The sequence below is a fragment of the Ursus arctos genome, unplaced genomic scaffold, assembly GCF_023065955.2.
Source record: "Ursus arctos isolate Adak ecotype North America unplaced genomic scaffold, UrsArc2.0 scaffold_33, whole genome shotgun sequence".
NCBI classification, from domain to species: domain Eukaryota; kingdom Metazoa; phylum Chordata; class Mammalia; order Carnivora; family Ursidae; genus Ursus; species Ursus arctos.
This window is the reverse complement of record NW_026623019.1, coordinates 25,683,376-25,708,718: the sequence shown is the minus strand read 5'-3', so window position 1 is coordinate 25,708,718 and position 25,343 is coordinate 25,683,376. Positions and strand designations below refer to the sequence as shown.

At 50.2% G+C, this 25,343-nt stretch overlaps 1 protein-coding gene across 5 annotated transcripts in view; it reads right to left on the bottom strand.

Moving 5' to 3' along the window:
• DAPK1 (death associated protein kinase 1) overlaps nucleotides 1–25,343 on the bottom strand; it is a 176,867-nt gene that overhangs the window by 55,164 nt on the left and 96,360 nt on the right. The window contains exon 1 of one of the 5 annotated variants that reach the window (XM_057305687.1): nucleotides 20,606–22,279. The exons of the other annotated variants lie outside the window; for them this stretch is intronic. The gene's annotated coding sequence lies outside the window, so the exon portion shown is untranslated. Of the gene's footprint in view, nucleotides 1–20,605; nucleotides 22,280–25,343 lie in introns of those variants that run through there. 5 annotated transcript variants of the gene reach the window in all.

Genomic DNA, 25,343 nt, shown 5'->3' with positions numbered 1-25,343 from the left:
TTTATGACTCGGTCTCCCTGGCCAGACTGTAAATCCCTGATGGGCAGAGGTCAGCCCCCGGCTGTGCCCCGGTCCTCACATTGTGCCAGCCACACAGCAAGAGCTCAAAACCTTGTTATAGCCAGTGGGTAAACGAACAAACTCAAACTCCCCGAAGAAATCCACGGCAGTAATTAACGGCAAATAACAGGGAACTTTTAATAAGAGTTTTTATAAGTTCATCTTTTCTCAAGTTTAACCATACATTCACAACATAATAATTAACGGCAATTATGCGCATAAATGCTGCGTTCATTATCTTTCTTTCAGCAAGACAGCTCCATAAACATACCTACCACTCCCGCATCCAGAAAAGAAAACTGGTGCTTATGAGATTCAACTCTACTGACATAAAAGCCGACGTCTTAAAGAAAAGGGTCAGATCCTGCCCCTTCATCCTCTAAGTTGTTGCTTTTCCTAGATTGGCCCCAGGTCCACTAGCATCAGGACTGCTTGGGGTCTTTCAAAAATGGAAATTCTGGACCTCCGTTCCAGCCTGCTGCCTGAGTTTCCGAGAACGGGAACGGAGAAACGCAGAATATCTAACCAGCGCCCCAGGGGAGTCTTAGCACACTAAAAAGTGAGGACCATTTTCCAAAGTTTTCATTGCATTCTCCTGATGCATGGCCTTCCTCTGATATTTAACATCTGGCTGTTTATCCAGAAGGCGAGGTGACTCCTGGGACCCGAGCAGACCCCGGAGCCCGAGCCAGCCAGGAAGGCCAGGAGCCCCACCCGGACAGCAGGGGCCTGCAGGAGGCACCGACACTCCTGAGGTAGGGGCCTCCCCTGCCTGCGCCCCCGGCCTTGCTGCCCTCTCCTCTCCATGGAGCCCTTGGCCATGAACTCCACACTGGGTGCCCACCACTCCTCACTTTCCTGTCTTCTTATTCCTCTTAAAACCAACAAAACAGGGGGAGGGATTCCTTCAACTCTAGCGGGGTGGAAAAGAAGGGACCACTTATGCCTCTAGACACACGCGAAGTTTTCCGACAGTGAGAAGTGGCTGGGGGTTGGATGCCTGGTGACGGGGTGAACCCGTTAGTACCCCAAATCGCGGTGCAAGGTGAGGGCCTAGGTCTTTCCTAGAAACCCCGCTGCCACTCCAGGCCAGTCTTTTGTTCCTTTTCTCTCAGGCAGCTTTCCCCACCTCACATCTGACCTGAGCTTCCTTTGGGTCAGTGAAGAGCAACCATTTCATTCTCCTGAGGGCTCTAGGCTCTGTGAGACAGGACAGTAGGGGGTGAAGAGACCCCAGTTCAAATCCTGTCCCATGACCCCACCTCGCTGAGCCTGGGATTCCTCTTCTGTAAAATAAGACACAACCGCATACCACAGAGTTGTTCTGAGGGGCCAGGGCACGCAGAGCCCCTTGGCGCTCAATAAATACTGTTTTTCTTCTCCTCTGGCTTCAAACTAAAAGCCTTTCACAGTGGCAGTGGTGTACTGGTCCATAGTCAACAACGGGCTCTCTGGGGTTGGGGGCGGGGACGAGGCCCAGTCCAGTCCATTCCCGAGGTGTCCTATTCCTCTCATGGCCATTTCAAGCCACCCTCGGGATGATGGTGACCGTGGGGCCGGGAAGCACGAGGAGCTCTGTGACCGAGGCGAGCCAGCTACGGGGCCCACTGAAGCAGTCCGTATTTTCCAAGGACGTGTCCTGCCACAGGCTCTTCGGAGCTGTGATGGTGCCTCTGTGGCTCCCACCTTGACTCTCAGCAGATCCTGAGGCCGCTCTGACCAATAAGACACGGCAGAGTGACTCTGCCGGCCTCGGTGTGGGTCTCCGTAGGCCCGTGGCTACCACACGCTGAAGCCCTCACGAAGCAGTGTGATGATCCCCAAACCGCCATGCGGTATGAAGAAACCCCGGAAGACGGGACGCCCCATAAAGACAGAAAGAGGCCAAGGTGCATTAGGCAAGGAGGAAATCTTGGGAGTGGATCCTTTAGTCCAGCCGACGCCATGGAAGTCAGACTCCATCTGAGTCCTTCTAGAATTCCTGACTCACAAAATGTTCTGCTGGGCCCGCTGGGGCTGACACTGAGCTGTAAGCCAACACAGCCTGCCCCTTCCCCTCTGTTCCATGTCTTGATCCTAAGGGCAGTTCTTAATAAACATCCTGTACACTCCTCTCCATCTCAAAGTTTGCTTCCCGGGGAACCTACCCTGCCTCCCACCAGATTTGGGGTAGTTTGCTGCACAGCAATAGTGACCAGAACACTATCTTGAACTGGGTCTGTTTACCTGGTTCAGCCAACAGAAACCAGGTTTGCTTTTCTCTGGGCCTGGTCACCCCTTGCCCCGTTCAGTATTGCTGTCTTCAGCAACTCGACTCCCGCAGTGCTTCCTGACCACATTAGTGAGAACCAGGAACAACTCTGGGGCCCACAGAGTGAAGGAGAGTGAGGGACCAGCCTGCAAAGTGGCAGTGCCTGACCAAGACTGAGAGGAAGGAGGCATGAGTCATGTCTGATTTCTCCGTCACCCTTCTGCAGGCACTGGTCAATCTCATGGTGTTCGTGGTAAGGTCCATGCTGTGGCTCATCCAGGGAATCATTCAGCTGGACTTCAGCAGTGTTGGGAGGGCCCCCACCTCACTGCGCCTGGACCCATCACTGGTTTCCTGCTGCCTTGAAGGCCATGACACATATATACATTCTCCTTCACACCAGGACAGGAAGGCAGATGTTCTAGCCATCCATTTTATTTTATTTTTTTATTATAATAATATTTTTTATTATATTATGCTAGTCACCATACAGTACATCCCTGGTTTCTGATGTAAAGCTCGATGATTCATTAGTTGCGTATAACACCCAGTGCACCATGCAATACGTGCCCTCCTTACTACCCATCACCAGCCTATCCCATTCCCCCACCCCCCTCCCCTCTGAGGCCCTCAGTTTGTTACCCAGAGTCCATAGTCTATCCATCCATTTTAAATATAACTTAGCAATATTTAGTCATTAATTGAGGTAATCAACACTAAATGACTTCAGCTAAGGTTTGGGGACACAATAAGCATTATTGGCTATTTTACCTCATTTTCGCCCCAAATCTCAGAGGGTTGAAAGTGACCAGAGGATTTTTTTTCCATATCAATGCTCAGAACCAGAACACAAATGCTTACGATGTTGTTGGCGAACAGCGGGGTAATGTTAATAAGATCAGCCAAAACCATGATATTTCCACTCTTTGTTTCAAATTTTACATTTTGCTTAGGAGAAGGAAGATTGATGGGGAGAGAGAGGTGAGCAATCTGTGCAGCAAAATGAGAAAGCCAGTCTAACCTCCATTATTAGGTCTTTGACTCAGAGTGTTTGAAATTATAGCATTATCATGGAAATTGTGTGAAATGCATGCTAATAAGCATTGCTGTGTTCACCAAGAAAGCTGGAAAATAGGAAGGTTCCCTCTCCTCCCCATGCCTTCCTCTACTGCCGATGCCTCCCCTAAAAGGTAGCTGTCATGGAATGTAGTGAGGACACGTGAGAATTTTAAAAACAAAGGGGGCCTTCAGAGTGACATAGAGAAATCATTACAGAATTCCAATTTCTAACTTATAACACTACTCAGGGTTCCTGGCTTTTGCTAGGAATTGTCCGAGGTGTCTCCTGGACTAGATCTGGTCATAAGCTAAACTGCAGGGGACTCTTGGCTACAAGCTAAGTACACCCGATGAGTTATTTCAAGGCATATGCTATGATTCATCAGTGTTGGGCTCGTTTCCCCATTTGGTGAATGGGGGGCCACTGGAGCAACTGAGGGCACACTCTCAGGGTCCTGGCCTGCTATGACACGGGCCCTGGGAGGTGGCATGGTAAGAGGGCTGGAGGGGCTTCAGCACGCGGGACCCCAACCCTGGCTCTGGCCCTAGGCTGTGGGTGGCGTGGAGGAAAGTATGGAGCTCCCAGCACTTCTCTGGGCCTCAACTTTGCCATCTGTCAAATGAGAGGGTTGAACAACTGGGCCAAGTGACTCTCTAACCTTCCTGTGCATCATAACTGGGGGAATTTGGTAAAAATAGAATTTCCTAGAACCTACTTCCTGAGGTTCTGACTCAGCAGGTGGGGCCCCAGAATCTGCAGTTGAACAAGTCACTCCAGTGATCCTGGTGCCAATGGACCGCACTCAGAGAAGCAGCTCTCTCAGACCCGGCCGCCTCTGACAACTTAAGATCCTGCGAGCCAGTGTGGGGGTACGGCAGGGCTACCGCTGTGCTCACACCATCCTTGCCTTTCCCGCCCGGGCACACAGCTCATCTGCACCTCCCAGCGCTCTTGAGGCCACAGCCTGTTCTAGCCAGTGGAATGTGGACCAAAATGCTGACTGCCACTTTCAGGTCTGGCCCCCGTCATATCCCGTACTATCCTCCGCGCACTCTCTCCCCTCCCTCTTTGGCTACCTGAACACCAATGACCCAGCAGAGGACCTCGAGGGGGACCAGAGGCAGCAGAGATATTAAGAAGAAAGAATATGGATCCCTGAGTCACTGCCTGGAGGACAGCCACCCAACCTGTAACATTCACATTGGACTCTGAGGGAGAGAGAAATCCTATTATGTTAAGCCACCGAGATTTTGCAATTTTGTTCCATCTGCTCTAAATACAAATCTACTTAATCAGAAGTAAGAATACAATGTATTTTTAAAATTAAAATGAAAGGAAAACAACCAATGCAGAGCACACAGTACGCTAAACATGATAATCATTTTCTTATGTCCTACGGTTTCTATGGATCAGGAATCCGGGAAGGCTTGGCTGGGTAGCACTGGCTTAGGGTCTGTCACAGGGGTGGCAAGCAGACAGGAGCAGCAGCTGGGACTACAGAGACGCTGGACCGCCTTGGGGGGGCTGTCTGGGCACCTCGCTCCATGTGAACTCACGGCCCCATGCGGCCTCTCCATTTGGGCTAGTCTGGGCTTCCTCACAGCATGGCGGACTCAAGACAAGGAGACCGCTGACACGGAAGTTCCGGGCTCCAGGACCAGTGTCCTAGCAACATAATGGAAGCTGTCTCAGCAGTCACGCAGCACTAAAAGCAAGTCCACAGCTCCTCCAGATTCAAGAGGATGGGGTTTAGTACTCTTCTCTTGATGGGGTAGCTTCAAGGCTCTCGACAATACGTAGGACAGGAGAGGATGCTGCAATCATCTTTGGAAAATGTAATGTCACATTATCTATGACTGACGAACTGAAATGCTCGATCTTACTTCACTGAAATGTACATTTTACAGGGCTGAGGTACAGTAGTTATATCAATTTGTTAGGATCACACCAACAAACAGGTGGCTCAAATTAACAGAAATTTCTTGGGGCACCTGGGTGGCTCAGTTGGTTAAGTGACAGACTCATGATTTCAGCTCAGGTCGTAACCTCATGGGTTGTGGGATCGAGCCCCTCGACAGGCTCCCCGCTCAGCAGGAAGTCTGCTTGGGAGTCTCTCCCTCTCTCTCCCTCTGTCCCTCCCCCCACTGTTCTCGCTCTCTCTCAAATAAATAAATCTTACAAAAAAAAAAAAAAGAAATTTCTCGTCTCAAGTTTCTTTGGCTCCAAGTCCAAAAACAAGGTGTCAGCAGCACTGTGTTCCCTCTGAACCGTCTAGAGGGATCTTCCTTGCTTCTCCTAGCTCTTAGCGGTGTGCTGGCAACCTCTGGTGTCCTTGGCTGGAGATGCACCACTCCAGGCCTCTGCCCTCACATGGCCGTCTCTCTGCGCATGTCTGTGTCTGTGCCTCAATTTCCCCTCTTATAAGGACACCAGCCCGACCGGATGAGTGCCCACCCTAGCGGCTTCATTGTCCCTTGACGACATCCATGAAGGCTCTATTTTCAAAGAAGGTCATATTCTGAGGTGCTGGGGGTTGGGACTTCAACATCTCTCTTTTTTTTTCGGGAGGGGGGTACAATCTGACCCCTAATGGACAGCAGCCCACGGGCTGCAAGCAAAATGTTACAGGATGGCTAGAGCCAGTGAGACTCAGCGCAAGTAATTAGAATCCCCTGATGTTTCCCCTTAGCCTCGCTTTCACGTTCCCCTAGGAAGGCAGGATTCCTTCACACATTGTTAGAAAAACTTTTAAATCCAAGTCCGGCAAATGTGGGGGGAGAAATGCATATCTGGTCCTGTCCCGAATAATTCCCCCAACACTGCGATGTGATGAGACTCTCATAGCAGATGTGACATCAAGGTTGAGGGCAAGTGCCCAGCCACTTCCCGGCTCTGCCTGGGGATAAAAATCAGAGCTCTGAGCTCTACTGTCTTCACTACTTGCAGAATGTTCTTTCTTGTTAATCTAGGGAGAGCCCTGGAGGGTTTCCACACTCTGACCTCTCACCTTCCGACTGAAATCCCCTGAGTAACTAAGGACTTTGGGGAATGCAAAAGTGAAGCTGGGAATCCGACGGCAAGGTGAATACAATACCCTCCTTCTGGATTTTGTGAAATGGGTGTGAATTCAAGACCTGCGGTAGACTGGGGGCCTGGGAACACCATTCTCTGCTTATTTACTGGGATGCACCTTATAAATAGCATCAAAGAGTTCCTAATCCTCACACCTCCTCTGAATTAGCCCTGCCTCCTTTGACTCCAAAACATAAGCTGTATCTGAAAATACATTTTCTGTTTTCACCTCAAATTCAAGTTCAAGAAACAACTTAAAAGGAGTTCTGGGGACTCTCCCAGAACAGCATGGCTGGCACTCAAAATTCATGGGGGGAAGGGTGATCTTTCAGTTTACCCAGAGAGGCGGAGCCGGAAGCAGGGAGGAGCCTTCTGAGGGTTTCTGGAATGAAATCCCTATGGGAAGAACTTCACTCACACTGTAAATGGCGTTGGAGGCAGGCACTCTGGGTCAGTCTGGGCTCTGTGACTTCAGATAGGTTAAGTGACTTTCAGAGGCAGTTTCTCTGTCTATAAAATGGGATGATAATACCTACCGTTCATTATCACTACTGGGGACGAAGATGAAAGGAGACAAATATGACTGAGGATATGAGTCAGCAAGTGTATGACTACGCCAGGCAGTTGTCCCTGGCCTTCACTGCACTTAGTCGCAGGTGTCTGGTGAGGAAAACCCGTGAGCTACTCGCTGGGTCTCTTGTCCAGATGCCAGCTTATGGGGTGAGATTCTGATGTGGCAGTGAGGCTATTCACTGTGGTTAAAAAGCAGGTTTCCCTGAAATGAGGAGACAGTCCCTGAGACCACGAACCTGGGGAAGAGGGGGGCTCTTAGACATTTAAGTTGGAAGGTGGGCCTTGTCTCTGTTTCCTTAGGTCTGGACACAGAGGAACCTAGATGGGCCTGAGGGCAGCCAGGGGGCACGGGAGAAAGTGCGTGCTGAGGGGGGAGGCGGGCGCAGGCAAGCAGGAAGAAATGCTGGCAGTCCCAACCCAACACCGTCCACTCACTGTGACCATTTCTCTCCTGCCAAATAAAGACCTCTCTGACATGGTCCCATGCAACAGGAGATTCAGGACAAAGTGGTTTCTTGTTCAGTCAAGAGCGTAAAGGGAATACCAAGGCCTGTGTGGAGGTGAGAGAGGTGATGAGGGACAGTCCTCCAGGGAAGTTCAGTCTCAGGGGCCAAAGTGACCCCCACACCCAGACACTCCCCCGCCCTGCCATGCAGCCCCCAGATGGCCACCTTAACAGGTCTGTGCTTACTCAGGGAGCTGGCACATTCTCTCACAGAAGCCACTCCATTTGGGCAGAACAGAACTTTAACTTGGTCTCTCTCTCTCTCTCTTTTTAAGATTTATTTGTTTGAGGGAGGAAGAGAGAGAGAGAAAGAGTGTGAGCGCCGTGAGGGGGGAGAGACAGAGGCGGAGGGAGAGAGAGAGGCTCGAGTAGGCTCTACGCTGAGTGCGGAGCCTGATGGAGGGCTCGGTCTCACAACCCTGATATCATGACCTGAGGCAAAACTGAGAGTGGGACACTCAACCGACTGAGCCACCCAGGCGCCCCTTCGACTTGGTCTTTTAAAAATATTATTGAAGAAATACAAGAATATATTCTCCTTAAGAAAAATGAAAACAGCCATATATAAAACTGAAGTCCCTTCTGACTCTTCCCCTCCTCCCCAGTCCGGGCCCTCTCCCCCTCCCCCTCCTCCAAAGTGTACAGGCTGAGTAGCCCTCCACCACTTTCTCTGTATGTTTCGTGAACTACACAGCACTACGTTTTAAGAACACAAATGGTATCAGACTATACATTCCGCCAGCTGCTATCTCACTTTGGCAATGCTCGTCGGTACGGAGCTCTTGCGTTCTCCTTCTTCGCTGCTGCCCGACAGCCATAGGATGTCCAGACCTGTGCTTTCTTAGCCATTCCCTGGCTGATGGGCTTTATGTTGTTTCTAATTTTTCACGTCACAAACTACGAGGCCATGATTTTTTTTTTTTTAGATTTTATTTATTTATTCGACAGAGATAGAGACAGCCAGCGAGAGAGGGAACACAGGCAGGGGGAGTGGGAGAGGAAGAAGCAGGCTCATAGTGGAGGAGCCTGATGTGGGGCTCGATCCCACAATGCCGGGATCACGCCCTGAGCCGAAGGCAGACGCTTAACCGCTGTGCCACCCAGGCGCCCCTTGAGGCCATGATTTTTGTGTGCGTAGTTGCCTCCTCAAGATATGAGAGTTTTTCTAGACCCTCAGATGTATAGCTGATTTGGAATTTCTAGGTCATTGGATATGCTTGTTTTTATTTTTTTTAAAGATTTTATTTATTTGAGAGAGAGTGCAGAGCGAGAGAGAGAGAGAGAGAGAGAAAGCAGAGGGAGGGGCAGAGGGAGAAGCAGACTCCCACTGAGCAGGGAGCCCGACTAGGGGCTCGATCCCAGGACCCTGGGATCATGACCTGAGCTGAAGGCAGATGCTTAACCGACTGAGCCACCCAGGCCCCGGGATATGTCTGTGTTTAGCCTCAGTTCGTAGCAGGTGAACGTGCTGTGGCTTCACAACCTCGTGTGTTTCGTAGCATTACTTTGGGCCAATCCATTGGACGACATTAATGACTCACTGTCCTACCCTACGTGTCCCTGCTCGCAGCGAGACGGCTGCTCTTTCAGATCGAAAGACGGCTCAATTTCCACGTTTATCAGCCTTTTGTATCTGCGTGAGTGTAAGCTGTCCACACACTCTGCCCATTTTCCTACTGGACTGTCAATTGTTTTTTAATCTTATTCAGTAGGCAAGTGTTCCATCGTCCTCTCGACTCTACACCTTGATCTCTTCTAGATTCCCAATGTTTTCTCCCCATCTGTCATTTGTCTTGTAACTTCGCTGCTTTAGAAAAGTTTAAAATTCGGATGCAGTCAAACTTATCACTTTTTGTAGAAATCAAGATTTTCGAAACCAAATGGGTGGACAATGAAATAGCAGGTGGAGCTTAGCAGCTGGGGAGCCGGGGCAAGTCCTCATCTTTCCGAGTTTGCAGATTTTAGCAAGCGCTGCCTGTGAGCTCAGAGAGGCAGGTGGAATTTCAAAGGCTGTTCCAGCACTATCGTTCCTCCCCAAACCCGCGTGTGTCCCTAGACTGGGAGTTATCTGCGGGGCAGCGTGACATGCTGCCGATCTCCTGAACCTGTCGTAGTGGTAAACGGGGGCTCCAAGAGCCTCTTCAGTGCCTCTCTTCCCCACTCTGCCTGGAGTGACATCATGCTGGAACTGGAAACTGGCCATGGTGGGATTTGGACCATAGCAATAGACAAACATTACAAATCAGGGCTTCCCTTGCCTGGAGAGCCGGCTGTCACACATTCTTTTCCAGCTCACCACATTCTTTTCCAGCTCACCACAGACCTATAGCTTCCTAGGCACGGCCACCTGCCTGCATAACCTTCAGCTGTGAGCTGCAACTCCTCACGGACGACTCTAGCCAGGAAAGTCCTTCTTCCGTAGACCTGAAATCTAGTTTTGGTAACACAGGTCCCGATCCTATCTTTTAGAACAGGAGTCAATGAACTTTTTTGTCAGAGGCTTTGTGGACTGTTTGGTCCCTGCTGCAACTTTTCGACTCTGCTATATAGTCTTCTTGCTTTTTTCTTCAACCATTTAAAAACATAGAGCTCCCCCCCCCCGCCCCCCAGAGCTGTGCATAAATAGGCAGCAGGCTTTGCCTCACCGGCTGCAGCTCGCCAAGCCCTGCTCAGGAACAACACGGTCACAGAACACAAGGCACTCTGTGACCCACACGTCATCGTTCCCAAATCTAAAGACGGGTCTTTGCTTTTCAAGCCTAGGATTCTGCCGGGCTTGCTCCTAAAGCCAATTCCAAATCCAAGTGAAGTGATTTAGGAATGTTTCTAGAATGTGCTTTTTACTGGGTGTCTGCAGATGTGGTGAGGCTGATATACAGGCCTAGGTCATGGCAGGAAAAGGTACAGAAATCTGGACTGAGGTCAGTCAGGCGCTCAGGCCAACTCAGGAGCGTCACAGAATCCCTAAGAAGGGGAACCTACCCACGTGCTTGCTGTGGCACTCAGGGCAAGGCACTTCACCTTCCTGGGCCTCTGGCAGAATAAAATAACTACGAATTCTTACACGACCCATGGAGAGCTGGTCTCTTCCTCCTCACCTCGAGCCTGAGCCGCTCTGTGTCCGCCTGACCGACAGAAGATGAGAGAAGTGATGCCGCGTCCGTCTTAAGACGCCGACAGCCTGCATTTCCTGTTTGGACCACCTGGCCGAGGAACCCAGCTGCCCTGCTGTGGGTGACCCCGAGCTGCACTGGGAGTGGTGCGCACAGAGCAGAGCCAGCACCCCTGACCGGACGCCCGGCCCACGGTCAGCACCACCTGCCGCTCAGGCGAGGGAGACACCCTGGAAGGGGACACCCAGCCCCACGCAGCACCCCGCAGCAGCTCCAGGGAGCAGAGATGAGCTGGCACAGTCAACCCGCGCCCACACCGCAGAGCCACGATGTAAACAAATAACGGCCGTCATTTCGAGTCGTGAAGCTTTGCGGTGGTTGGTTATAAAGCAAAAGACACCCTGAATGGAGCCTTCAGAACCCTACCTCCTTGGGCTTCGGGGAGGACTGAATGACATGCCATTTAGAATGTACTCAGTTCAACACAGGGCACATAAAATGTTCTCCACGAATGGCAATTATTCAGAAAAAACACAGCTGCTTGAGTTCCCTTCCAGGTATAGGGGAAATGGTTCACCTCCTTATCCGACAGGTTCTGCTTCTCAGGCCAAGCTTCCTGAAGAGGCTGATGCTTCTCGGGGCTTCTTCATTAAACGAGATGAAATGAAAAGCACGTAGCACAGAGCACGGCATATAGTAGTTGCTGGGGAAACGTCAAAACTCCTTCTACTTCGATGTCCAGAAACCTCCACAGAAGCGCTAACTTGTCTCAAGCCTCCACTCCCGACCCGCCTCCAGTCCACCATGTAACCACTCCATCTGGGTGGCTCTGTCTGATCCTCAAACTCTCCAGAAGCTAATTTTATTTCAGTTCCTTTGTATCTGCCAAGATGGGGGCCTCCACAATTCAAGGGGGACAGACGGCTGTCATTGGCAAGAAAGCCTGAAATGGTATTGAATAATAAACGGAGAGAGGGTCTATATGGTTTTGGGGATGTATGCTTTCTGTGTGAGGGAACAAACCCATGACTTCTGCCAGTGTCGGGCGGGAAAAGGAAGGTTCCAATCTTGTAGAAAGACCCACATTTGGAAATAAGTTGGGATCTCCAAGGTCCCTTGCTTCAAAAATCTGATCTTCTATCCTCATGAGGGGCTACTCTGTGAAGCTGGATCAAAGCATGGCCTCCATGGGAAAATGCACATTTGAAAGCAATCACTTTCATTCATTAGTGAAAGAGCAGAATCATGACTATTTGTTTTACTGCCCGAGACAGAAGCAGAACACTGGGCTGGTAACGAAAAAAAAGCATCATGATTTATCAATACCAGCAGGCAGGAGCAGACCGCATTTCCCAGCTGGGAAGAAGGGGCCGGTGGCCGTGGCCACCGCTGAATGACAGCTGTGCTCCGGTCCGAGTGCTCCCTGATACAGGACTACGCACCCCCTCGCTTAAATGACAGCATGCTCAAATCCAAGGCCACGGTGTGCTGAGGCCGATTTTCAAACAGGAGGCTGCGGGTTTCAGCTAGACGAGCTACTAAAACAAACAAAACAACCCCCCCCCCGAAAAAACCCACTTTTTTTTTAAATTGAAGAAGCTTTATGAGGAATATAGTGAAGCATTTATAAAACAAGCCAACAAACCAAAAACAATTCTGTTTCTCTTCCTCTTTCAGGGGACAGGATTGACTTGCCCCCTGCCCACGGACTAGATCAAAAGGACTGCACCCCGGGAAAACATGCTAATGGTTCAGAGACGCGGGTGGTTAGAGCCAGCTCCCTGGAGAAGAAAACGCTGATGGTTGTTTTCTGGGTGACCAGCCAATGGGGTGACACGTCACACCCACGGGATGTCTCACGTAGGTGGTCATCACTCCTACGGCGGATTCCCGTTTGTCACAGCTCCCTCCCCAGCACTCCCCCCAACTCTGAGCACTTGCTTGTTTTCTCATTCCCTACGTGCAGTTTTGTTTCCATCCTGGATAGAGAGAATGGGAAAGAGGAACGGATGGAGGAGGGAGCATAAAAATATGCCACAGTGATAAAATCAGTCTAGAGCTTCCAGAAAACTTCTAGAAACAAAGACAACGGAGTCCATCAGTTCAGGAAGGGAAAGAGGAGAAAAGTGGAAGACCACAGGCATGAAAACCTTTGTAGAAAATGGCTCAATGTGCTTCCCAAATAATTCCATGAGACCAAAGCACGCCCTTGAAGAGAGAGAACAATGTGCAAGAAAGGGCGGTGTTGGGAGCCCTGTGTGGCACTTGCAGAATTTCAGGTTTCTGGGTTAGAGTGATGAGGAGGGGACCTGGAGACACTCAGGCTTCCGTTCTGATGGGAGTGGTGGGGAAGAAGAAAGGGAGGGTAAAGCAGGAGAGTCAGCAGTACCCACGCCTGGTGAAATTATAAGCAAATTCAGATGGGAAAAAGCAGGTGCTGGCATGCCGGAGAGGGAACGCAGGGTCAGAGCAGATCTTTATACGAGTGCAGGGAATGCAGTGGGGATTTAGAACCTGAAGCATGAGGCCCATCCCCCACTGGCCAACATCCTAAGGACTGCAGACAGTCATGGGCCCTACATTTCAAGAGAGATGTGGATCCTGGAGAACATTCGGGAAATGCCACACCAGCAATGAAGGTGATATGCACAAGGCTGGCTGTAAACACCGTCCAGTCCTTGGGACGTTAGGGTGGCCAAGAGATGCAGGAATGCTGGGCACATCTGGCCCCAGAGAGGGAGGAATCCCTGGCTGGGCTGGTTCAGGCAGGGAGCCCATGAGACAGGCCACGCATGGCCTTCTGGGTATGGCATCCCAGAGTTCAGTGGCTGAGCCTGCCGACCTGGGTACCACAAATGGGGTACAAGCGTGCAGAGGTGTGGGGGCCCCAGCCCTCTGGTGTCTGGATGGAGCCCAGGGGTGCCTGGCTGAACCTTAAGGGTGGCCATCTCCAGCCACAAAGACCCTCAACCATTTACCCCCATGCTCCGAACAAATGGCCACGGGCAAGCACACCGACATGACACGACAAGGGATGAGAAGCGCTGCCGTGGGCAAGACGGTGGGGACGTGGGTGGGAGAGAAAGGGCTGAGAGAGAAGCCAGCTCTACTTCCAACCGGTCCACACAGATGTCTTGAAGTAAAGTACTCACATAAAGGGAAATAAACTCAACAGCATACACCCAGCCTCTTTTTACTTGAATGGCTTCAATCCAAGCTTTGAAGACCCAGAGAAATAACGAGGCCAATCAAAATGGGGGCAAACGGAAACGCCGGGGCAGCCAGACATCTCTTCAGCCCGGGCCACTAAAACAGGTGCTGGAACAAAAGGCCAGTGGGAAGTACACCAAGCCGGCGCAGCCAAAGATGGAGGTTTATTCCAAAATCAGTCAGTCCCGCCTAGTTGAAAACAACGGACGGCTATTATCTAGGGAAGCACAGGGACCCAGCTCTCCTCCTACTCCTTGACAGGGTTTATTCTCCCTGACAATCCAGCCCAAAGGCCTCAGATGAAAGCTGCTAATTGTTAACGACGTGGAAAGCCCAGGATGATAGACCACTGGCCCATCAGAGCGGATACACCTGCCAATCTGAAGGACGGCGTGCCCGTCCTTGAGCCACCTCCCAAGACATGGAAAGCTGTGACGGAAAATGGGCTTAAAGCAGAGTGGTCCTTCCTTTGAGTCCCAGGATGGACTTGAGGAGCTGGCAGAGTTGGAAGAGGAAGAGGAGGGAAAGGTGAAAGAGAGGACATTCACTCAGCAGGTAGAGAAGCTGTCAGACCACCTCCCGCCTCAGTTTCCCTCCAGGAGCGCTAAAGAGTCTAGCCACTGGCAGAAGCCAGGCATCGGGGCAGAGGAGGGCACAGAGCTGACTGCCTCCTACTGAACACCTTGGGGAAGGGGAAGGGGGGGGAGCCCGAAACCCTGCTCTGTTGGAAAAGGAAGCAGAGAGCAGAGAGCCACCCCCACCCGAGGCCTCTAAGAAAGATGCAGATGAGATCTGGATCTCTTTCAACAGCACAGTCAGCCTGGGGCCATGCCAGGGTTTGAGCAAGGTTGGCTCTATAAGGAATGCTATGCTGGGCAACGGTGACTTCTGATTGTCCGAAGAGCTCACGTCCTCTCTTTTCTTTCTTTCTTTTCCTTTTGCATAAATGTTGATTGAGTCCCTGCCATGTGATGGGCATTATGATACCAGATGCCAGTGACAATCGCTGCTTTAATTCTAACTGCCCACTTCTGACTGTCACTGATGTCCAGCATCATAATGCCAGGCACGTCGTAGGTTCCTGTCCCTCAGAATCCCACCAGCTACCCTTCCAGTCTACTCCTTCTTCATCCCAGGCACCCAGCTCGCAAAGATGGCCCAGCCCTCTCAGGCCCAACGTGGAAATCGGGTAGGGCGACACACTGCTCTGTTCTCAGGAGAGAGGCTACTATCAGCAGATCACAAATGATGCAGAACTTTCAGCTCATTCCCTCTTGTCATCCCCACTGTCCTTATTCTAGAAAGGCCCCCATTGCTGTTCATCAGGATCTCCCTGCTGGTCTCCTTGACTGAATGCAGTTTCAACCACCCTTACCGGGCATGGACTGTGTGCTAGTACTCATGCCGTCTTCTAGAGAGAGGCAGACAGAGGCAGAAAGACAAATACGTTAAAGGCTGGCACATCCCCTGAAAAGCTCACAGTCCCTTGCAGGAGAAATACACACAAACATTTAAAATATGGTATGGAAGTGCTACCATCAACACACTTCTAAAAGCTGACGAAAACACACATTAGGGAAACAATTAAATCTAACTGGGGTAGGTGGGTTAGGCAAAGAGAGAGAGGACGATGTGTGAGCTGGGCTTTGAGAGATGAGTAGGAGTTCTCCAGGTGGGGAAGGTTTGGGATGTCAGGCAGAGGTGAAACATAAACGATGGACTGGGGGTAAGAACATGGAATAATCTAGTAAAGGCAAGAGCTTCTCTGTGGGTTGAGCATCAGGGACAGAGGTGAGAGGCGTGGAGAAATGGTTGGGTATAAGGAGGAGGCGGGACATGGATTCACACATCCTACACCATTCTATGGATCATGGCCTCATTCTATGGGAGGTAAGGAGCCATCAGAGATGTTTTCTAAAGTTTTATTGAGCCATAACTCACATACTATGCAACTGACTCTCTGAGAGTGTACAATCCAGTGGTTTTTAGTGTATTCGCAGAGCTGTGCAACTATCACCACAATCTAATTTTAGAAATATTCATCATCTCAAAAGAAACCTTGTGCCCATTAGTAGCCACTCCCATTCCCCGTCACCACTACCCCGTCTGCTCTCGGCAACCACTCATTTAGTTTGTGTCTCTACAGATCTGCCTATTCTGGACATTTCCTATCAATCCAGTCATACGATAGACGGATCTTTTGAGACTGGCTTCTTTCGCTTAGCATAACATTTCCAGGGTTCATCCATGGTGTAGCGAGTATTTGTACCTTATTCTTTTTTATGGCCAAATAACAGTCCATTGTATGGACAGACCACGTTGTGTTTATCCATTCATCAGCTGATAGACACTGGGTTGCTTCCACTTTTTGGCTGCCGTATTCTACGTCTTATTCCTTACGCTCTCGGAAACTTAGTCAACAGTAGGTTTCCTGAAGCCCAAGCAAGTAGATCAGCAACTCATAAATAAAAGCATCTACGTCAGGGGCGCCTGGGTGGCACAGCGGTTAAGCGTCTGCCTTCGGCTCAGGGCGTGATCCCGGCGTTGTGGGATCGAGCCCCACATCAGGCTCTTCCGCTATGAGCCTGCTTCTTCCTCTCCCACTCCCCCTGCTTGTGTTCCCTCTCTTGCTGGCTGTCTCTCTCTCTGTCAAATAAATAAATAAAATCTTTAAAAAAAAAAAAATCTACGTCAGGGGTCAACTGGCTTTTGAGAGCCCCGTGACCCTTGCCTTACACCATGATGTTCTTCTTGCTCTTTTTTGACTCTCCCACATTTATTGGACCACAGTCTTAGAGGCTGTGCGTGCCAGAGGAGGCCATGGTCTTGCCCTCAAAAAAACATATTGGGGGGGGGGGGCAAATATGCGCATGCAGCTATAATACCAAAAGCTGCCACACGGCCATCCCGCCTCCCAGACTTCCATCACCGCCCCCCCACCCAGCTACACTAGACCATGTTCTGCCCTCTCCCAGCGTCGCGGAAAGGCTATGAAATGAGGGGCAAGAACAACATGGCTGCCGGAGAAGCAGCCCTGGAGAAACAGAAAGGTCCACCGAGTCCAGGTTAGCGTCCAAAAGCTAGAACGTCACTGCTTGGAAATTGAGGAGGAGCAAATATAGCTCTTAGATCCACTGAAAACTGAGAATCACTGCCCAGGGGTAACGGTCAGGGTGACTGGCCGGGCCCTAGATGAGGAGGACAGTGAGTGGGGCAGGCTTGGAGAGCCCTCGTGCTCCCAGGGGATCTTCTTTATGTCCTTCACCTCCCCCACAGCCTCCAAAGATGACGGCATTTAAAAGATGGGCAATGGGCCTTGTAGACTAAGTCCTACAGGGGCCTGGCAGAATTTTAGGACTCAGACAAAAAATATTTCCTCCCCAAAAAGCTACTGTCTGAGAATGAGAATCCCCCACGCCTGCATCTGGACAGAACGGACCCAGTTTCCCGAATCTGCAGGGTGGTGACGATAATCTGGGGCTGCACCCAAGGATGAAATGAGGTAACGCCAGGCAGGGGTCCCACCGCAGCTAACCCAATGAGTCAAGTGAAGTGCAGCTTCCCTCTCTTCTCCAAGAAAAGCCTCTCTCGTCCTTCACCTACATCCTCTTTCTCCAGACGGTTGGCGAAGATCCACACCAAACTGGAAGGACCTTAGAAGAAGTGAACATCCTACCCTACGTTTCCAAAACGATCAACGCTACTTGAACTTCCCCATCCAAATATTGGGGGAAAAAACCCACGACACTTTTGTCACCAAGGGAAGTCCAGATCCGGGAGCCCATGTCTCACGTCTAACTTGGTCCACACAGCAGTATTCGGGTCACACTGTGGCCACACGTGGGAACCGCGTTGGTTCACAGCCTGGAGAGGAAACTGGCATTTGAGGATGGCACGTGCAAATACCGCCTGCCACGCCACCGGAGCCCTGCGGTCCCTTGTCTTCAGTACAGGACTCTGACTGCATTAAAAACAAGTTCCAACCACGGAAAGAAAAGGAGTCGCTAAACATCAGACGGTCAGGTAACATTCAGTTACTCAAAAATGTAAGTTAGCAGGAAAAAGCAAATACCAGGTTGTTTTAGAAGTATTTCCCTTTGTTTTTAAGCAACATTTTGCAATGACATGAGGCAGAAAGGAGGCTCTAAGAGGCGCAAGGATGATCGGGAGTGGTTGTTACTGACCTGCCCCAGACACTGGCCTAAGAAGGGACTGCCACCCAGGTCCTGGAGCTGGGATGCTCTCCCTTTTGGGGATGAGATCCCCCAGGCTCCTGTCTCCAAGCTGAACCCGACTACCATCCCAGAATTCTGAGCGCAGTGTGTCTAGATGTGGGTGCCACACAGCTAGCATGGAGGAAAGCCAGGTGGAAGGTTTGGGCTGAGCCTGGAGCACCAAAATGGCAGCCCTTGGCCTGGGAGGAACCTGTCTCTGGATGCAGAGAGGAAGCCAAGCAGCACAAGGAGCCTGTGACCCGTCCCTGGGATGGCCCAAGCCACACAGAGAAGAAACCAGACCAGCAGGAAGTGGGAATGGGATGAGAGAGGCGATCAGAATGTCTGAGGGGCCAGTTAAGCCACAATCCCACAGGATGTCCCCTGTTCCATCCTCTCAAAGTGCTGGTTAGTGGAGTGGGCGACCGAGACAGGAAGAATAATAAGATTTCATTCTGTGGCTCCCAAGAGGAAGGGTGGACAGTTCCCAGGGATGTGGATTACCCCGGAGTGTCATAAAGTAGTCTGTGGTCCCTGGGGAGGGGTCCAGGGACCTGTCGGCAGAGCTGCAGACGTCCGTAAGGCTGACAGGAGGCGGTGCTACCCATTCACCAGACCACAGCCACTATAGGTCTTTCTTGGAGGTACGCAAAGATTGCAAATACTGATTAACTCACGTATACGGCACAGAGAACACCAAGCCAGATGCTCAGCGAACGAATATGTGATAAAAACAAGAGATCTTGGGGCGCCTGGGTGGCACAACGGTTAAGCGTCTTCCTTCGGCTCAGGGCGTGATCCCAGCGTTCTGGGATCGAGCCCCACATCAGGCTCCTCCACTAGGAGCCTGCTTCTTCCTCTCCCATTCCCCCTGCTTGTGTTCCCTCTCTCGCTGGCTGTCTCTATCTCTGTCGAATAAATAAATAAAATCTAAAAAAAAAAAAAAAAAACCACAGATCTTTCAGCTCAGATGCCACCCGAAGTTTTTATAATTTCCATTTTCCCAAATTTTCTAAGACCTTCCAGCAACCAAATACCCCACTTACATGAGCAAAAATGCCCACTGAGTAAACACTAAGGGAACACTTTTCAACCGCACTAGCAAGAAGAGAGAGTGTGGGGGGAGACGTACGTGCAGGGTTTTGTTTCTCAAGAGAGCGCCTGAATGGGAAAAAACCTATTTTATGTGATCCCGTTCTGTTGGGAAAGGTAAGGCTGCGGCCCAAATGCACTTTGGTGCTCCGCTCTTGCCTGTTAGCAGCTCTCTGAGGAGAAAGGTGCCAAAACACAATCCAGCACAGTTCTTGAAATTACCTCTCCGAATAAAACCCAAAGTTCAAAAAGTCAGAAGAGCTGCCGCGAGCTCAGAGAAGAGGGAACAAATGTAGCCGCGGTAGAGAGGGAAAAAAAAAAAAAAAAGCACTGAAGAAATCTGAGTGTGCTTTTGTGTCTTGTGAGGACCCGGAGAGGAGTGGAACCAAGAGCAGCGGAGGGGGATAGGTGGGGGCGGGGGCTGGCCAGCCCCCCAGCATCAGAGACACCTCACTTATCAGCATTACACTTCCGTACAACTGCATTCTGCGTCATACAACTTTGCCCCTTTTAAGGTAAGGAGACCATGGCTCCAATCACTGCATTTTCTTTTTGAAGAGCTCTTGTCATTCTAGACCTGTGGAGGTCAGTGTGGCATGAGTTCATCCGCATACACCGTGCGGACATATGACCAAAAAAAATTCATCTCGGCTTGGCCATGACAGAGAGAGGGAGCCAACTTAACAAGGATCCTGCCTAAAGTGACCTGAGATGGCACAAATGTTTGAATATAACTCAGCGGTCGTTTGCAATGAGCAAACTGAATTCCAGCAATTATTAACCTGGCCAAAGTCAAAAAGTCAGCTTGTAAGGGGAGTTGTTATTTCCAAGGCATAGACTTTCGCTTTTGCAGGATGAAAAAGTTCTAGAGATCTGCACAACAGTGTGCAAACTACTAACGTTACTGCGCAGTGGAAAGTGGTTCAGAGGGTCAATTTCACGTGTTTTTTACCCAATAAAGAAAATAAATAATCTACATTTCTACGTTTAAAAAAATATTAGTAACAGGGGCGCCTGGGTGGCACAGCAGTTAAAGCGTCTGCCTTCGGCTCAGGGCGTGATCCCGGCGTTCTGGGATCGAGCCCCACATCAGGCTCCTCCGCTATGAGCCTGCTTCTTCCTCTCCCACTCCCCCTGCTTGTGTTCCCTCCCTCGCTGGCTGTCTCTATCTCTGTCAAATAAATAAATAAAATATTTAAAAAAAAATATTAGTAACAGAATGCATTATTCATTCCGCGCCTGCACTTGGGTGCAACCACAGCGCACTAATGAAACTGAATCTCCCATCAGGAAAAGAGAGAGCAAGCGAGCATGCAAGCTTGCGGAGAAAAGGCTACTCTGAGTTCAAGACCTGCTCTAAGTTCCAAGCAGAACAAATACGGAGAAAAATGTAAGACTGGAAAATACCCACACCGGGTCGAATTCCCCGTCACAGCCCATGGCGCCACTACTTACCTGGCCCTGAGAGCATTTTTACTTTATAAATCTTTACACGGTCACTTTCAGATAGGTGATTCAAAGCTACGGGGAGGGCTATCCCAAAGCAGGTGGGGATGCGGTGATGTCTGCTCCTGCCTTAAGACCCTTGCCACCTCTTCTGCCCAGGCCTGCAGCCGAGAGCGAGATTCACGCATCACGTGGTGGCCCCGTCGCCAGACGGAGCCGCCACGCTCAGGTGTTCTGTTCCAGTTTTGACCTGCTGGCAGAACTTTAGACTCACATGTGAGTGGCTCCCCATCTAGGAAGTGCAGTTTTCTACTCGACTAGCACTTCTGTGTTCGTTTGCCAGGGCTGCCTTAACAAGGTGCACATACCGAGGGGCTGAAAACCACAGACACTGATGGCCTCGCAGGGGTGTGGAGGCCGGAAGTCCACAACCAAGGCGTCTTGTTTCCTCCTGAGGGCTCTGAGGGAGACGCGGCGCCATGCCTCTCTCCTCGTAGCTTATGGACACATCATGCCAGGCCCCCTTCTTCCCATGGCCTTCTCCCCGTGTCTCGGTCCTCACACGCCTCCTCCTTACAATGTTTCCAGCCATAGTGGAGGAGGGGCCCACCTTACTCCAAAATGACCTCGTCCTAACGAAATCCGTCTGCACAGATCCTGTTTCCAAATAAGGTCACATTTTGAGGTACTGGGAATTAGGATTTCAACACATCTTACCGGGAGGCCCACAAGTCAACCATAACAGCTGCCTGGAAGGTGACCACCAGACCAGCAGCAGCCGGGAATTTGTTTAAAATGCCAATGCTTGGGTCCCCCTCAGACCCACTGAGTCAGAAACTCTAGAAGTGCAGCCACATACTGTTCACTTCCACAGCCTTCCAGGAGATCCTGATGCCTGCTGACGTGTGAGAGCCACCGTGTTAAACCACACTATACATTAAACACAAAACAAAACAAAACCATTTTCCACGCCAAGTGTGCGTCTTGCCCTTCTGGGCTGTCTCCGACGGTGTTCATCACGCATTGCTTCCCCCACGGCAGTGATCAATTAATACTCACTGCTATAATAGAACAGACTGGAGTCTCAGGTCTCTGCAGCTGTGGCCTTCAGATAGGTTTTAGTTTTTCTGTTTAATGAATACCGTGAACTGCCAACATTGAAAGCCTAGATTACAGACTTTTCTTGGAAAAAATTACAAGATTTGACAACACTAAATCCAAAATTCCATATGACAGCAGTCAACCGACTGGTCCGACGTGAAGCACTGGGATTCTGGCTGAGCCACAGTCCTCACTGCTCCCCGATGCCTCCCCAACCCTGAGGCTTCATACAGACCACACTTGCTCACTTACATCACCCCTCTGGCCCCTTCGGCCGTTGGGCTTGAACCACGTCTGGAGAGAGGAGAGCTAGAGACAAAAATGCATCACAACCTACACCCTAAAATACGTGGTTGTTTCTACACAGCAAGTTTTAGAACAAAATTCTAGAAGCCGGTGGCTCTGATTAGCACTGACTTTAAGTTCTGAGAGCTTAGCTTCCCTTTCTATGAGGTAACAGAGTTAAGAAAGGAGTCAAGTACTGGGGTGCCTGGGTGGCACAGCGGTTAAGCGTCTGCCTTCGGCTCAGGGCGTGATCCCGGCATTATGGGATCGAGCCCCACATCAGGCTCTTCTGCTATGAGCCTGCTTCTTCCTCTCCCACTCCCCCTTCTTGTGTTCCCTCTCTCGCTGGCTGTCTCTGTCAAATAAATAAATAAAATCTTAAAAAAAAAAAAAGAAATGAGTCAAGTACTGACCTCAAAGTTTCGTAGTGGCTTGCCCACGGGACAATGTGCAGGTGAGTGACAGCACAGCCAGAGGAGAGTTCCAGACTGGCATGGCTTCATAGGGAACAATGGGGTGCGGAAGACACGTAACCGTGATCAGACATCACACATGCCTCCTTTGTGCGTGTGCTGTGCTGAGCCAAAAAGCAGGTCAGCCACAAAAAAACGTTGCTTTCCCAGCAGAACAAGTTCGGGGGCTGGGGGACTATATTCTTTAAAGCTACTTTCAAGGCTTACAAAATTCTTAAAGGGCAGATCCTCGGCTAGGATTTGACAACTGTGCCCTTGACACAGACACCAAGTCGTTTCTTCACAAACGACAGAAAAGATGCCATTTCCGTACCCCACCCAGGTCACAGGAGGCAGCTGGCAAGACAGGAAGCAGAGCGGTGGTTTGGGGTCTCTTCAGCTCAGCTGTAAGGACGGGCCGGGAGTCTGGAGGTGACAGCTACACATACAAGTGCCATCAGGCACAAGTCTCAAGGAGGGAACGCGTTTCATCAGAAAGCCTGAAGGAAGCTCTTCTTACCACGGACAAATACAGCCACTGAAAGATTACTGAACCCAGGGATTCAGACACGTGGCCACTAGTCCATCATAGGGCTATTTTCTCACAAATTCTTCAAATTTGATTCTCTCCTGAACCACCACTATGTCTCAACATTCTTTTTTTTTTTTTTAAAGATTTTATTTTATTTATTTGACAGAGAGAGAGAAACAGCCAGCGAGAGAGGGAACACAAGCATGGGGAGTGGGAGAGGAAGAAGCAGGCTCCCAGCAGAGGAGCCCGATGTGGGGCTCGACCCCAGAACGCCGGGATCAGGCCCTGAGCCGAAGGCAGATGCTTAACGACCAAGCCACCCAGGCACCCCCTGCCTCAACATTCTTAAGAAAGAAAAGAGGAGATGGAATGTGTCACTGATGGTTAATCTTCCCTTAAAGCTAATAGAACTTAGAATGATAATTTCTTCCAAGACAAAGATGACTGAGGTCTCTCCTAGGCAGACCCAATATTTTGAATTGTCTATTAAAAATTAAAATACCTCTTCGTGGCAAAGTAAATACACACAAAGGGGACAGGCTTGTGCTGTCTAAATAAGCGTATACTTTCCCCTAACTGCATTAGTCAGGGGTCTCCAGAGAAACAGAATCAATAGGAGGTACGTGTACATACGTGGAGAGAGCAGGGATTCATTCTAAGGAATTGGCTCACATAATCATGGAAGCTGACAAGTGTCCAGATCTGCAGGGTGAGTGGGCTGAACCCGGCTAGAGACCAAGGAGAGCCAAATGGTCCAGTGCGGTCCTAAGGCAGGAAAAAACCAATGTCCTAGGTTCCAAGGCCATCAGATAAGAGGAAATGCCTCTTATTATGGGTAAGGTTCCATTTTGTGCTGCTGGGGCCCTCAACTGATTAGATGAGGCCCACCCACCCTGGGGAAGGGGGATCTGTTTTACTCAGTCTACTGATTCAAACGTTAATCTCATTCAGAAACGCCCTCAGAGACACAGCCCGGAATAATGTTGGATCAAACATCCCCACTGACACAGAAAGGTCACCATCACAACCGCCCACATGCCCGGTAGGTGAAGACAGGGACAATCTGCTCACGGGGGTGCTGGAAGCTGTGAAGAGCAGATACTCAGGGAGGAGAAAGATGCAGCTGACCCCATGGGGAAGGGACGTCTTTTCGGGCCTCTTCTGTTCTTTCCATCTAACGGCCATTCTCGGTGGGCTCGCTCAACCTTTAGTCAAGGTCACCGCGCAATGCACGATGAAGGCTGTGCGCCACTGTGCACCTCCTTGAACCACTACATCCTAGAGCGGACACTGTCGAATACTGACACTTCCAAGTGCTGGTGGGGCCACTGGCCCTCCCAGCCTTTGCTGGAGGGACTTCTATCCATGCAGCCACTCAGCAAACTGCTCAGCAGTTTCTCCTAAAATTAACCATGCAGCTATGCACTCATGGGAATTTATCCCAAATAAATGAAATCTTGGGGCGCCTGGGTGGCTCACTGGTTCAGCCTCCGACTCTTGGTTCTGGCTCAGGTCATGATCTCAGGGTCGTGGGATTGAGCCCCGTGGCGGGCTCTGTGCTCAGCGGGGACTCTGTTTCAGATTCTCTCTTCCTCCCCCTCTCCCTCCTGCTCTTGCTCTCTCTCTCTCTCTCAAATAAATAAAAATCTTAAAAAGAAAAAATGAAAACTTAAGATCGTACAAAAGCCTGTAAGTGAATGTTTATAGCAGCTTTATTCATGATCACCAAATACTAGAAACAACCCAAATGTCCTTCAGGGGGTAAGTGGTCAAACACGCATCCCTGCAGCAGAATCCCACTCAGCAATAAAAAGGAGCAAAACACGCGTGTCTGAATCTCAAAAGTAATATGCTGAGTGAAAGCAGCCAGTCACAAAAGGCTGAACATTGTACCGCTCTATTTATAGGGCATTTTTAAAAATGTTTTTTTATTATATTATTTCACAGTACATCCCTGGTTTCCGATGTAAAGCTCGATGATTCATCAGTTGCGTATCACACCCAGTGCACCATGCAATACGTGCCCTCCTTACTACCCATCACCGGTCTATCCCATTTCCCCACCCCCCTCCCCTCTGAAGCCCTCAGTTTGTTTCTCAGAGTCCATAGTCTCTCATGCTTCATTCCCCCTCTGATTACCCCCCTTTTCCCCTACCGATCTTCCTACTTCTTATGTTCCATAGATGAGAGAAATCATATGATAGTTGTCTTTCTCTGCTTGACTTATTTCACTTAGCATTATCTCCTCCAGTGCCGTCCATGTTGCAGCAAATGTTGAGAACTCGTTCTCTCTGATAGCTGAGTAATAGTCCATCGTATATATGGACCACAGTATAGGGCATTTTTAAGACAGAACAGCTTAGCGGCTGCGAGGAGG